This window comes from Urocitellus parryii, unplaced genomic scaffold (genome assembly GCF_045843805.1).
Source record: "Urocitellus parryii isolate mUroPar1 unplaced genomic scaffold, mUroPar1.hap1 Scaffold_71, whole genome shotgun sequence".
Taxonomy (NCBI): Eukaryota; Metazoa; Chordata; class Mammalia; order Rodentia; family Sciuridae; genus Urocitellus; species Urocitellus parryii.
This window is the reverse complement of record NW_027554142.1, coordinates 1601458-1616154: the sequence shown is the minus strand read 5'-3', so window position 1 is coordinate 1616154 and position 14697 is coordinate 1601458. Positions and strand designations below refer to the sequence as shown.

At 35.1% G+C, this 14697-nt stretch overlaps 1 non-coding gene across 1 annotated transcript; it reads right to left on the bottom strand.

Moving 5' to 3' along the window:
- Positions 1-9536: 9536 nt before the first annotated feature.
- Positions 9537-9609, bottom strand: Trnaa-agc (transfer RNA alanine (anticodon AGC)). Its single transcript has one exon. It is a non-coding gene; the product is annotated as a tRNA-Ala (tRNA).
- Between the last annotated feature and the right edge of the window lie 5088 nt (positions 9610-14697).

The following is a 14697-nucleotide window of genomic DNA, read 5'->3' as shown; positions in this document are numbered from 1 at the left end:
GCACCTGAATCTTTCAACAGCATAATCATACTCTGAAAACTTGAGAATGAATAAATGATTGTTAATATTTTTAGAGATTTCAAATAAAGAAACTTTGTTTGCCGCGACCCCTCGCCAGCAAAGGAAACACGACACAGGATTCTTCCTTCAGCAGTTTATTCAGGCCTTTGTTTAGACATGTCTTTTAGCTTGCTTCTCTCTCGAACATTCCTCCCGTGTGCCCCAGCCTTAATAAAGCAGATAAAGCCCCAATGCACAACTGCCACGTGGACTTTTCTCATAGGGTGCCAAGTCACAGCGTGCCAACTCATTCAGATAAGGAGTTGTTTGTCACAGACTACAGCGGAGCCAGCGCCATCTTGTAATGACGGCCACAGTTCACAGAAACGGCTCACCACATTTGTTAACCTCTGCTTTCAATTTCCAAAAATCCAGTCATCTAACCATAGTATTTATGATTAAACAGTGGAGTTTTATTATAATATTCCAGGACAGTTCACAGCATGCTTCCACACACTGTTTCAGAGGGAATCAATGCATGAGAAAGTACTTGTCTAAAGTCACCATGAACCCAGAATGGAAAGCTTGCAGTCTGTGGTCTTCCCATCTCACCACAGTTTTTTTTTTCTCTTTTAGGAGGAGAATCATGTCCATCAGAACTTTATATTTATGCAAATTAATTATAGAGTTCTGTGTTTCATTATGGCAAATAACATAATTAATCTATATTTTCCCAAATACCTCCCTTTCTCTTCTCTCCAATTCCCTCCTTCTCCTGATTCCTATACTCTACTGGCTTATTCTCTACTGGCCTCCCTTCTACTTTCATGACATTTTTTTTCTTTTTTTTTCATCTAGGCTTCCATATATGACTGAAAATATATGACATATGTCTTTCTGAGTCTGGCTTATTTTGCTTAACATGATGCGCTCCACTTTCACTCATTTTCCAACAAATAACATAATTTTGTTCTTTGTTTTGGCTGAATAAAACTTCATTGTGTATATATACCACATTTTCTTTATCCATTAATTGGTTGATGGTTTCATAACTTGGACATTATGAATTATGCTGTGATAAACATGGGTATACATGTATGTATAAAGTATGCTGACTCTAATTCTTTTGGACAGAGACAGAGGCATGCTATAGCTGGATTATATTGGTTTCTGAGGAACCTCCCTACTGATTTCCATACTGCTTGAACAAATTTACATTCCAAACAACAATGTGTAAGAGATGCTTCACCTCACTAGAACTCCCACATTCTTGCCAGCCATTATGGCTATTCATTGCTATTCAATGATAGCAATTTAGCATCTTTTTTTTTTTATTGGTTGTTCAAAACATTACAAATCTCTTGACATATCATATTACATACATTAGACAATTTAGCATCTTAATGTAGTTTTGATTTGCATCTTTTCTGATGGCTGAAGATTTTGAACATTTGTTTTTCATAGAGTTGTTGGTCAATTGTGCTTATTTTGAAAAGTGCCTGTTTTGTTCTTTTGCCCATTTATTTGCCTAATTATTGAATGGGTTATTTCATCACAGTGTTCCTTAATTCTTAAATCATTGCTTTTACTGCCTTTTGAAATGAGCATAGGTGTTTGAACTTACTTGTATATAAATACATACACATTTATGTGTGTATAAAGATTCTGTATCTCTCTCTCTCTCTCTCTCTCTCTATATATATATATATATATATATATATATATATATATATATATATATATATATATATACCTGTAGCAACACTCTGAGATATCTGTTAACAATAGATATATCTAATTATTATAAGTTATATAAATATGAATTAGGTATTGAATTGTTTGACTTTCTAGTCAAGGCAAATGACAGTGGCTCACAACACACAAGTAGTACCAAATAAATGCTAAATGCAGTAATTTGTTCCCTTTACACAAATAGCTGCTGAAAGGTAGATGGAGGTGACAGTTGTGTGGGGTGCAGGTGATTACAGCCCAGTCCACACACCATCAGGTTGTTGTTTTTTTCTCCACCAGAAAACTGTCCATTAACTTTCCAAAGAGCCAAAAGCAAAAGGAGAGGAATATGTGAAGTTGATAGCCCATATGGCTGGTAGTGAGTTAATCTGTGTCTGAGCAGCAGGTAGCAAGAGCCAGTCTGTCTGTTGGGGCTGTTAGTAACCCAGGGGCAGATCAGAGAACAGCAGGGAAGGGATCAACTCAGGCTGCAAATACAGTCAGGAATGTGGCAGGAAATTATTTCTGAAAACACACTTTGCAGCATAAGGGCAGCCATCAGATGCTACATGATAATCTAATCTGCACTTCATTTTGGTAATTATTTAGAGTTATACATGTAGGTATGAATTTTAGATAGTTGAAGATATGTAGTCATTGTTCACTTTATATAACACCTTGCCTTAAAATAATTATTTCAAGTGTCCTTGCTTCAAAATAAAATGTGCATTCAAAAATATTTTGGAATTTTGAAAAAGAGGAATTGATCTAAATCAGCTATATGAGAAAGAGATAGGGACCTGTTCAAAAGGCAGAACCACAAAGATAATGGCTTTGTTAAATAACCAAGAGAAAATAGGGGCTGGGTAGTATTTCCCTTAGTGATCTGGCAAATAGAGAAAATGAGAAATAAATTAGTTGAAAACAACTAAAAGAAGCCTGAATTATAGGAACAACTGGGTACCAAAAATTTTAAAAAGGAACCATGCAAATTATTATTGGACGATGGTTATTAGTATCTTCTTTCCTTCCTTCTTTTCTTTTGCTTTCTTCATTCATTTATCAATAGATGGATCTCTCATCTATCAATGCACCTATATTAATGTTATATCTAACATTAATATTTGGCATATTTTTGTGTTCGCAGAATTAAACCTAAACCATTTGCAAAAATAAACTAGACCAAGGAATCTGTTTACATGTAGTCTTCTTGTTTCTTAACCGTGAAAATAAAGCATTAATTTTCCTAAACTTAGTTAATATAACTTAGTTATATTAAACATCCATCATTAAAATATTGAATAGAAGGGTTGAAGAGATAAATGATCAAAGCTGAATTAAAATGATATTCACAACTAGTATCAAATGTGATAACTAGGATCACATAGTTCTAGAAAATCCAAACTACTATTTTTTTTCATTTAAATTTTTTATATTTTTTTACATAAGCTCTATTATTTTTATTATTATTATTTGCATTACAATTCTTAATACACCTCTATACCACAATTTATCCTATCTTCGTATACAAGACATGCTGACACCAAATTCACATCTTCATACATGAACTTTGTACAATGATGAGGTTCTCCTTCCACCATCCATGCTATTCCCCCCTCCCCTTCCCTCCCACCCCTCCTCCCTATCTAGAGGTAATTTTCCTCCCATGCTCTCCCTCCTTATCCCATCCTGAGTCACCCCCCTTATATCAGAGAAAACATTCAGCATTTGTTTTTTTGGGGATTGGCTAACTTCACTTAGCATACTCTGCTCTAATGCCATCCATTTCCTTGAAAATGCCATGATCTTATTCTTTTTTAGTGCTGAGTAATATTCCATTGTTTATAAATGCCACATTATTTTATCCATTCATCCACTGAAAGACATCAAGGTTGGCTCCACAGTTTAGCTATTCTGAATTGTGCTGCAATAAACATTGATGTGTCTGTGTCCCTGTAGTATGCTGTTTTTATGGGTTTATATGTAAACATATAACTTTTTCAAACCTTCTTTACTCATAAAGAGCTTTAATAACAAACTCTCTAGAGGGGAAAAGAATTAGAAAGGGCCAAGTCTATGCTCAGGATCAGAATTCAAGTGAACTTCATGTTTTTCTTTCTGAGACCTATGACCATTAGTTTCAGTAGACTGAATTTCACCTTCTGTCATACCATAGCTGAAATTCCAAAACTAAAAGGTTTACTGTTTAGGGGTCTATCACCTGACCCTGGTGATAGGATGTGGTTATTTCCATAGTGAGGCATATTCTGCTTTTTCTCCCTAGAAACAAGAAAACTGAAATACTGTTAACTCCTGCACAAAGTCATTGCTACAGAGTGGTTCCTACCATTCTTCAATAGCCAGTATATGTTATCCACCTCACAATTGTCCTCTAAAGCTTACATCATTTACATAATTTCAGGTGATCTCAGAGACCAACTCAAATTCTCTTCTCTTTGCTCCAAATTGCAAAAACATCTCCAAATATGTTAGTGTGATCAAGGGAGGTATCATGATTAAAATTGCAGCTGAACTGGGCCTCAGAATTTTAAATAATAAGAATCAGAAGATAAATTGTTATTTCATGAAGATTGACATGCTAGACATAAAGTCATCAAGAAGGATTCCAGACTGTATCCAGGGGGAGAATGCAGAAGAGCAGGATGCCTAAATTTACTTATATAATTCCTGAAATTGTAATACACATGTCTCATGAAATATGAAGTTCAAATTATGATAAATGCTAAGAATTTTATTAGATGTCAACAAACCCTAGAAATGATGATTTGGAAGAAACTTGATTTTTTTGATGATCAAAGAAAATGACAACAATGACAAGAAAAAAAAAAAAAAACTTGTACAGTGGTATGTATAACCAAAAGGCTTTAGTGTAGGGTAAAATGTATGTATATATTAGTAGTATTCAGCAATAATTTGGATTACCTAAGTTTCAGAGAAAGTATTAACGTATTTCTATGTAGAAGGAGTTTGTATTTTTAAATGGGAGGAATTTGTATTTATTTGCAAATGCACTACATTCTATGTAGCTGTAGAGAAACTAAAAACATATTATTAACATAAGACACAGACACATGCATATCTAAAATGAATTACACAGTACCCAGCAATGTCACATTTGCCACTTTCACCTATTCTTACAGTATTCATTTTCCTTAAACCATGACAACATAATAAATCCCATTTTACTACAAAGAATAGAAGCTTTCTCAAAAATAATAAAAATTAGTGTTATTCATCTATGTATCTGAAAGACATCAATGTTCATTTTTTAAAACTACATTTTAAATTTATTATCAAAGTAATATGTTTAAAAGTAACTCTACTCTTCCAAGTCCACTACTAATTCTCTTTTTTTTATTGTTGGTTGTTCAAAACATTACATAGTTCTTAATACATCATATTTCACAGTTTGATTCAAGCGGGTTATGAACTCCCACCTTTACCCCGTATACAGATTGCTGTATCACATCAGTTACCCTTCCATTGATTGACAAATTGCGTTTCTAGTGTCTGATGTATTCTGCTGTCTGTCCTATTCTCTACTATCCCCCCTCCCCTCCCCTCCCCTCCCCTCCCCTTTTCTCTCTCTACCCCTTCTACTGTAAATCATTTCTTCCATTTGTATTATCTTGTCTTACCCCTCCTTTCCTCTTATATGTCATTTTGTATAACCCTGAGGATCGCCTTCCATTTCCATGCGATTTCCCTTCTCACTCCCTTTCCCTCCCACCTCTCATCCCTGTTTAATGTAAATCTTCTTCTCAAGCTCTTCGTCCCTACCCTGTCCTTGTTTACTCCCCTTATATCAAAGGAGTCATTTGGTATTTGTTTTTCAAAGATTGACTACCTCCACTTAGCATAATATGCTCTAATGCCATCCATTTCCCTCCAAATTCTATGATTTTGTCATTTTTTAATGCAGAGTAATACTCCATTGTGTATTAATGCCACATTTTTTTTATCCATTCATCTATTGAAGGGCATCTAGGCTGATTCCACAATTTTGCTATCATGAATTGTGCTGCTATGAACATCGATGTAGCAGTGTCCCTGTAGCATGCTCTTATTAGGTCTTTAGGGAATAGACCTAGAAGGGGAATAGCTGGGTCAAATGGTGGTTCCATTCCCAACTTTCCAAGAAATCTCCATACTGCTTTCCAAATTGGCTGCACCAATTTGCAGTCCCACCAGCAATGAACAAGAGTGCCCTTTTCCCCGCATCCTCTCCAGCACTTATTGTTGTTTGACTTCCTAATGGCTGCCAATCTTACTGGAGTGAGATGGTATCTTAGGGTAGTTTTGATTTGCATTTCTCTGACTGCTAGCTATGGTGAGCATTTTTTCATGTACTTATTGATTGATTGCACTACTAATTCTTAAAAGCAATGACATCCAGCTTACTTTTTGTATATTTAATTATCCACACCTCAAAATAACATGTGTGTATAACTTCTTAATTTATCAAAATGAAGTCACTTGTCTATTGTCTTCTGATATGACCAAAAATATTTAAAGCATTTAAACTGCCACATCACCTCCATGTACTCTGGGTATGGTTACATCACTATTCTTAAGTTCTTTGGGGGTAATTTCTATCATTTGGAACTATTAGAGAGAAGGAATATAAATTAATATAATAAATAAACGTGAACATCGCCCAATTTAATAAATCTCCAATGTAACACTTGTATCACGTTCTCCTTCCTTTCCTTGCAAATGTTAAGTTCCACTTAAATTTGGTGTTTGTTTTTCCATGCAAGTACATATTCACTTATATTTATCCATCTTTCCTGTTACAAACCCTTTTGAAGTTAAATGTATTTTGAAATTAGAATGATTTAGATACTATGAAAACATTACCATAAAGACACTATATACTATAGAATATGTAACATCTTCTGTAGATTTGGAGCAGGCTCTATAATTAAAATCAACAAATATTTCTGAAACAGAAAGCATGAATATCCATAGCAAGTGTGATAAACAAAAGGAAACATTAGCTTCATATTATTTTGGTCAAATTTTGTCAGCAAGTGAATTAAGATTACGTAAATTTTATATGCAATGCATTGGGGGTGGGGTAAGAAATCTCATTTTTATAGCTCTTAGGATTTGGGAGTCATTCATGAGAGATTGTGAAAATACACTAAATAATGGATTTCTATTACACTCCTAATACATTTGTTCCTAACTTTTTTGACACAGATTAGTGTAGTTCCCCTCTGTGAAACGCAATTATCATCATCACTTCCCTTCCAGGGACCTTTCTTCCCAATGCCTACCTTTAAATGGAGGTCTTTTTTTGGTATGATAACACTTGTATTCTGTTACAGAATGCTAACATAGCTTGTTTTCCCTGCTATGTCTGTAATTTGATTTGGAGAGGGCATGTCAATAATCTGCTTACATTACTTTGTCTATGTGAATATGGGTTATGCAGCTCCAGGGAGCACATTCATTTTTCTTCGAGCTTTAACTCTATTTAGTTCATTTCTCTGCATTATTTTAACAAACATACCTTTCAATTTACCCACAATTTCTATCCAAATGTGTTTGCTATCAGCTGCCTGTAAATACTGAACTCAGAACCTGTATTAAAAGTGATTTCCTTGTTGCTGTCATTGCCCTGTGTGCAAGGCAAACATTTGTTTCCAGTTTCCCACCATATCCTTCACTCTTTCTCCATCTGCTTTTTATCTTTAATATTTGTTGAAATACATCATTTGCAAATGACTCTTGTTTTTTATATTTATGTTGAGACTATACATGTAAAAGCATAATTTTTGTAAAATACAATATATATATACACACAAAAATAGTATCAGAAAGAAGAGAAAATGAATTTATATTGCTAGCTTAACATTTGTTTCTATAAATTTTAAGAAGAAAAATGTTCAAATGATAACTATAAAAGATCATATTATCCAGGAGCAAGGTGGCAAGGTGCAGAACTTAAATGTGTTGTGTTCAACTACAACTAAAATAAATATTTAAAAACAGATGAAATGAACAATGCCCCGAGGGCCGCACCCCAGGACCTTTGCTTGCTAAGCAAGTGCTCTGCCACTGAGTTACATTCCAGCTTGATGTCTGCCTTTTCCACTCTTTTTTTTAAATATTTCTTTTAGTTGTAAATGGACACAATACCTTTATTTTATTTGTTTATTGTATGTGGTGCCAGGAATCAAACCTGGTGCCTCACACATTCTAGGCAAATGCTCTACCACTGAGCCACAACCCCAGCCCTGCCTTTTCAACTCTTACTCTCATGCTTCTACAATACAGTTTCATACAAACTTCATGATGTGCAGTGACTTTACCACTGTGAGGGTTACAGACTGTATGAAGCTGATATGAGAATCCAGCTGTCTTTTATTAAGGCAGATATTACACAATTTGTGAAGACATAAATTAATGTTATTCTTTTTATTTTTTTTCTTTTGCTTTGGAAAGTTAGTTATCACCCACAAAAAAATGTTTCTATGTTGCTATATGTGGTGGTGCATGCCTATAATCCCAGCAACCTGGAAGGCAGAGGCAGAAGGATCACAAGTTTGAGGCCAGACTCAGCAAGGCCCTAAGCAACTTATCGAGATGGTGTCTCAAAAAAAAAGGGGGTGGGGGTGGGGATATGATTCAGTGGTTAAGTGCTCCTCCTGGGTTCAGTCCCTAGTGGGGAAAAAGGTATACTCATACATTGCTGTTGGGACTGCAAATTGGTACAACCACTCTGGAAGGCAGTATGGAGATTCCTAAGAAAACTTGGAATGGAACCATCATTTGACCCAGTTATCCCACTCCTCAGCAATGTTCCAGATGACTTAAAATCAGCATACTAGAGTGACATGGCCACATCAATGTTCATGGCAGCTCAATTCACAATAACTAAGCTATGGAACCAACCTAGGTGCACTTCAACAAATTAATGGATAAAGAAAACACAGTACATATACATAATGGAATAATACTCAGCCATAAAGAAGAATGAATTTATGGTATTTGCCAGTAAATGGATGGAACTGGAGACTAACATGCTAAGTGAGATAAGCCAATACCAAAAAATGAAAGGCCAAGTGTTCTGATATGTGGATGCTGACTCACAACTGGGGGGGTGGGCAGAGGTTCACTGAATTGGAGGAGGAAGTGGACTGGGAATAGGGGGAAGGGAGGAGAGTTAAGAATGGGAAAGATAGTAGAATAAATCAGACATAACTTTCCTATGTTCATATATGAATACACGACCAGTGTAACTCCACATCATATACAACCACAAGAATGGGAATTTATACTCCAGGTACGTAAAAGTCAAAATACATTCTATTGTCATATATAACTAAACAAACAAACAAAACAAAAACAAATAATGGATGGATTGCACTCCAGAGCAAAACAAAATATTTTAAAGTAAAAAAGACAAAAGTGAAAAAGACATTAAATATTGTATACTCACCCAAACAGTTACTAAATCTTGTACATCTTGATGACTAACCAACTGAATATTGCCATCTTCATAATAGTGAACCTGTGTGATGAAGTATTTGATCAAGTTTATGCTTATGTTTAGTTCATATAGAATCCTATTACTTAATGCACAGATTCATGCTTTAAGCTATCTTTTAAGTTGACAATCCATGTTTAGCAATTCTGAATAATTAATACAATCAATGATAATTCATAGTGGTATTAACATAAAATTCACAGAATGTTTAAGTTTAAGAATTCTTTTTTTTAATATTTATTTTTTAGTTGTAGTTGGACACAATATCTTTATTTTATTTATTTTTATGTGGTGCTGGGGATCGAACCCAGGGCCTCACACGTGCTAGGCGAGTGCTCTACCACTGAGCCACAACCCCAGCCCAATTTAAGAATTCTTTGGGCTTGTTGGTGCATTCCTGTAATCCCAGTGACTTGAGAGGCTAATGCAAGAGGATGGAAAATTTGAGGCCAGTATTAGCAACTTAATGAGACCTTGTCTCAAAAAATAAAAAGGGCTGGATATAGTTCATTGGTAAAGTGAACCTGAGTTCAATCTTGTACAAAAGAAAAAAGAAACAAAACCTCTTTCCTTACCAGATAAAATTTAAGTTCAAAAAACATTTGTGTGGGACTGTGGCTCAGTGGTAGCGTGCTCACCTAGCATGCATGAAGCACTGGGTTCAATCCTCAGCACCACATAAAAATAAATAAAATAAAGTCCATGAACAATTAAAAAATATTTAAAAACAAATAAAAACAAAAAAACAAAAAACATTTATGTTTTTGATTCCAGGCACTGGGCCAGACATTATGACTACAAAGATAAATAAGATCCCACTTTAGAAATATTAAAAATAATAAAAAGCTGGAAAATTAGTTTCTTTTTGAAAACCAAGGAGTTTTAATGGATCCTAATACTTAATATGTGAGACAAGGCCATACAAATATCATCAATATGCAGGAGGTACATAGATCTGACTGGCAGGAAAAACCTAATTGGGATTTAAAAGAAAATCACTGAAAACCAAATATTTGATGGGAAAATACACTATAAAAATAAGTGTGACATAGGCCAGATGCAGCGGCACATGCTTGTAATCCCAGGAACTCTGGAATGTGAGGCAGAAGGATCTTGAGTTCAAAGTCAGACTCAGCAATTTAGCAAGGCCCTAAGAAATCAGCAAGACCCTGTAGCTAATAAAATAAATCACTGAATTTTTTAGAGCCTTGATTTTGCTGAGGCTAGCTTTGAACTCTAGATCCTCCTATCTCAGTCTCCTGAGCCACTGGGATTACAGGTGTGTGCCACTGTGTCTTGTAGGCCTAAATATCTTACTGTCTCTTTCAAATAATTTTCATTGTGACTTTTAAAGGATAATAAAAATGAAGTAAGCCTTCTCTCAAAGTGTGACCAGACATTCTGTATTAAAAAGTGTATATGTATAGGGCTGGGGATATAGCTTAGTTGGTAGAGTGTTTGCCTTGCATGTATAAGACCCTGGGTTCAATCCCCAGCACCCCGCCTCCGAACACACACACAAGTATGAAACAGGGCTGTGGTTGTGGCTCAGCAATAGAGAGCTTGCCTCGCACGTGTGAGGCACTGAGTTCGCTCCTCAGCACCACATAAAAAAAGAAAATAACCAGCAAATAGTATTCTCTACATAATTATCTTTATCAACCCCAAATAGATCTCTGTTTAACTCCCTCCCCAGGAAAGCTTTTAATTCTACTCACTTCCATCCACCTCTCTTTGCATCTACATATAATTTAGTACTTATTTTAATTCTACAACAATGACCAACTCGCATGTTTATTTTAAAATGTGAAGTTTTATTTATTTAGGCAGTGCTGGAGATTGAACCCAGGGTCTTATGCATATTTGGCAAGCACTGAGTCATACTCCCAAACCAAAAATGTAAACTTTTTTACCATGATCAATGAACATGTTTGAATCTTACCTGAATCCTGAGTACTCCAACCACCTGGGCTGTAGGTGGTGTAATAGTGAACTTCCACTCTGATCTCCAATGACCATTCCTATTAAAACATACACATACAGTGCTGCAGAATCAGCAGTAGGTACAAGAAAGAGGTGATTTACCACTGAGGCCAAAAAGTTGAAAAAAATTTTTGAGGGGTTGGGGAGGAGGGGACCAGTCATTCCCAATTTGTTAAACCCAAGGCATACTCAAACCTAGTCTGGAACTAAGTGGCCTGACCATAAACCTTTTCTAAATTATCTGGATTTCCACTTTTTCTTAGTTTGCTTTGAAGTGAACCATGCCCATTCTGTTCATGGTATGTTCTTCTGAAAATGGACAGGCTGCTGAGTTACATAATCAACTCAAATATTACTAACCCTTACCCAAGTAAAATTCAATAATTTCAACTGGGCACTTTATATTAATCATTTGTTCCCACTCAATATAAAAGTAGTTTTTAAAAAGATATGGCTATAGAATCTTAGAATTGGAGCTGGGTATGGTGACACATTCTTGTAATCTCAGTAACTCACAAGACTAAGACAGAAGGACTACAAGTTCAAGACCAGCCTCAGCATCTTTGTGAGACCCTGTCTCAAAATTAAAAAAAAAATAATAATAATAACAAGAACTAGGGATGTAGCTCAGTGGTAAAGCACCCCTTGGTTCAGTCTCACATATTGGAGAGAAAACAAAACAAAACAAAACAAAACAAAAAACCCAAACCAAATTAGAATTGGAAGGAATCTAAATAATGTCTAAATTCATAGATGGAGAGCTAAAATCTTGTAAATAAAAAAATTACCTTGCTGAGGCAGGAGGATTAGAAGTGCAAGGCTAACCTCAGGAATTTAGCAAGACCGTCAGCAACCTAGTGAAATCCTGTCTCAAAAATAAAAAAGACTAGGATATATGTAAATTAATAAATGTTGGGAGCAGTGAATGAACTATATAATCCTTGAGCTGTCCCTCCTGGGAACTCTCTGTGCAAAGGCCTAGATTTAAAACTGTCCAGGTGCTGTGGTGATGCCCTGTTCAAAGGGAAATTCCATGCTAGCCAGGGACTTATCAGTTCTTAACCTTGGGTTCTAATGACAGTTGTCCACAGGTGGAGAATTATGGGCACAAGCTGATAGTTCTAATTGAGCTGTTTATACCCTCCACTTTGGTTCTGTTTATCTTTAAGAAACTTTCTTACAATAAATCCTTTTGAGGTTAAAACCTATATAATGAACATAGTGAACTGGCTCTGGGTTGTCCATCCCTTGTCAGGGCCCATGCTTTTTCTCTATTTGTATTGTCTCCATCTCCTTATCACCTGATCTGGTATCTGAATTAACTGCTGTGCAGTTTGCAGCAAAAAAAAATTCTCAAAATGGATAAAAATTGCTGATTTCTCTACAAAATAATTAGATGCAAACAGAAGAGAATATCTATTTCTTACCAAAAGTTTTTAGGCTGAAACTGGTGGCTTTCAATACATGCCATGATAGTCTGTTGCACATCTATAGTTTTAGAATAAACCTATTGGGGGAAAAATCAAACTAGAAATACACAATTAATCTAAACGCCAGACAATGCACATAAGCAGTGTGTTAAATCCTTGAGACAGATAGAATAAGCAAAACATAGCACTCACAACCAGATCCTGTTAAATTCTTTATATATATATATATATATATATATATATATATATATATATATATATATATATTTAGTTGTAGTGGACACAATACCCATATTTTATTCTTTTTATGTGGTGCTGAAGATCGAACCCAGTGCCCTGCACATGCTAGGCAAGCACTCTACCTCTGAGCCACAACCCCAGCCCTAAATTCTGTTAAATTCTAACAGAGACAGAGGTACAATGAATAGAGGAAAATATTGCTCCTGGCTTAGAGTTTAATGGAGGTTTCCATTTAAGCTGAGCTTTACAAAGCAGATAAGATTCTGATAAGCAGAGACTGAGAATAAAGACCAGTAAACAGTTCAGGCATGAAATCAAGGGTTTGTTAAGTGAATGTCAATTAGGTCTTCAGGTTACAGGGTATGTGTAAAGTAGACTAGTGGGAGACAAAATGGTAGATTTAGAACATACAGTAGTATATATAAGTAAAAACTTTAGATTTCATTCTACAGGAAGCAGAAAGATAGTAAAACAACATGACCAAAACTATTATATTGGGAGAATATGACCAGCACTATTATTTTTGGAGAATGACCAATTCTGCTATACAGGAAAAAAGGGAAGAAAAGCTGGAGGCTGGTTAGAAGACCACATAAATTAATTTAGGTCATAATCTAGGGTAGTATCAAATGGTAATGAAAAGGAAGGGTTCCAGACATAATGCATAAGTTTAGCAATATATTGTAACTAAAAGGTTAAACAAACAAATGGACAAACAAAAAAAAAGGAAGGGCCAAAGTATTTGTACATCTGAATGATTGGAAGATGGTGGTATCAATGACAAACTGGGAAATCTAGATGGAAATGTCTAGCCAGTAGTTACAGAAACACCAACTCTTCCTTACAGTATAAATAAATGGAAACAATTACTAGAGGAATGCAAAGAAGCCATTGAATTTTAGAGTTCACATAATATGTTTTCCCATATTATTTTCTATTTGCTCGAATAAAACTGGGAAAATCTACAACAAAATAAAAGAAAAGGCATGTTTATTATCCACAAAAGGTAAAGCTGAAGTTAGTTCACTGTCCAAGGTCTCTTAAGAGAATAAGTGGTGAAGATAAAACCAAAACACATTGTTTTTCTAACACTAAGTCTGTGTTACTTTCCCTATGTTTAGTGGGCTATGAACTTTCAAGTGTATTTTAAAAGTTTTTGGATATTAGAAAATTAGAGACAAAGTAAAAAGAATTAATAGGTATTGATAATGGAAGTCTAAGCAAAATATCATTTCTATTTTCTGGGCTCAGTATGAAACAGCAGTAGAAGTCAAGGACCACAAAAATGTTCACTGGATCAAGTGATTCAGGAACCATTAATACTCTCAGAGAGCACTTTCTATAGGATGGAGACTAAAGTAAAATTCAAAGGCTCATAAGTGGATGAGTAATGAGAACATGGCACTAGTAGGGGAAGAAGGCCCAATGATTTGGAGGGTAAGGAAGAAAACAGAGGAGAAACAGCAAGATGAACAGAAACAACTCAGAGGAATTATCATGATTAAAGTTTTATCTCCATTAAGTACAGGAAAAATAAGAACATTTCTAAGTAATGAGAACTATATAAGAAGAAAAAACAAAGTCATATAAAATTGTCTTAAAGTACACAGGATAGTATGAAACCAAGAGTAAGAACCTTTCTTTCTCAAATTCAAGTATAAGAGAAAAGTTTTTCAGTGTGGAGGGAAGAGAAAAAGATTTTATGTCAGACTCACACCTAATAAAACGTTGGGGATTAGATGCCCATCTAGGACAAATAAGAATTGTCTGAAAAATGCCACATAGAAAATGTGA